Source organism: Monoraphidium neglectum, assembly GCF_000611645.1.
Source record: "Monoraphidium neglectum strain SAG 48.87 unplaced genomic scaffold scaffold04592, whole genome shotgun sequence".
Lineage (NCBI taxonomy): Eukaryota > Viridiplantae > Chlorophyta > Chlorophyceae > Sphaeropleales > Selenastraceae > Monoraphidium > Monoraphidium neglectum.
Window position 1 is genome coordinate 1,235 of NW_014009037.1, and position 1,126 is coordinate 2,360.

Here is a 1,126-nt window from a genome sequence, read left to right on the forward strand (position 1 = left end):
GGGGGGGGTGGGGGGGGCGGGGCCGCCAGGCGGAGGCCGCGGTCGTCGAGGGTTGTACTAGGGGCAGCGACGCAGGACCTTGACAGAGGGCAGGGCTCCTTGCCCTACCCCGCCGCTCGCCGGCCCCTGCGGCTGAGGCTGAGCCGGCGGTGCGCGCGTGCCCCGCGCCCAGCCCCTCGGCCCCCGGCCCTCCCGGTCTCATGCGGCTGCGGGCGCGCGCGCGCACACACACACACGCGCGGCACACACACACACACACACACACACACACACACACACACACGCGCGCGCGCGCGCGCCTGCGCAGGCGCGCGCCCGGCCGGCCGGCGGCCCTCACCGCGAACGCGGAGGCCGGGTAGCGGATGAGAGAGCGCTCCGAGTCAGACTCGCGCCGCAGCTTCGCAAGAATCCTGCGGTAATTCGCAGAACAGCAAAACAGAAAACCAGCCCCAACGAAACGAGTGTGAGGTAGCGGCGGGGGACGATATGGATGCAAAAAGCTCTATGGACGAGCCTGTAACCAAGCCGGGGTGGGGTGACGCTCAGGGAGGGAGGGGCAAGCGCATCCAGACGCGCATCGGCGTGCGCGCCCAGCACGCGCGCAGCCGTGGCGATCGGGGCCCGCGGCCAACACCCCACGGCCGACGCGTGGCACGGGCGGGCTTGCCGCTGCGCCTGCCCCCGCGCCAGTGTCCCACCGCCGACCGCCCCTGCGTTGCCAGCGCAACCGCAGCCCCCCACGCGGCGCCGCGCGTCACCGCGCCGCTCAAGGGCACGCCGCGCGCCAGCCGCGCACCATTGCATTGCGTAACCTCCGAATTTGGCCCGTCCAGGGCTGAACTTGGCGGCCGCCGTCCGCAGGCCGTCCATGCAGATCTGCGCCGCGTCGGCCCTGGTCATGCCCTTCGCCAGGGTCTCGATCCGCAGGGTGTACAGCACAAGCCTGCCGGGGTCGACACAGGTGGAAGGCACGAGGGCACACTTTGATGGGCCGGCCGGCGTGACTGGTCGCCGACCATCCGGCATACGTCACCCCTCGAATGGCAAGGGCTCGGGCGATGCGACTCCTCATCATGTGTGAGATGCGATGTGCAGGCGCACGCCATTGGCCTGCGCGGAGCAGGCC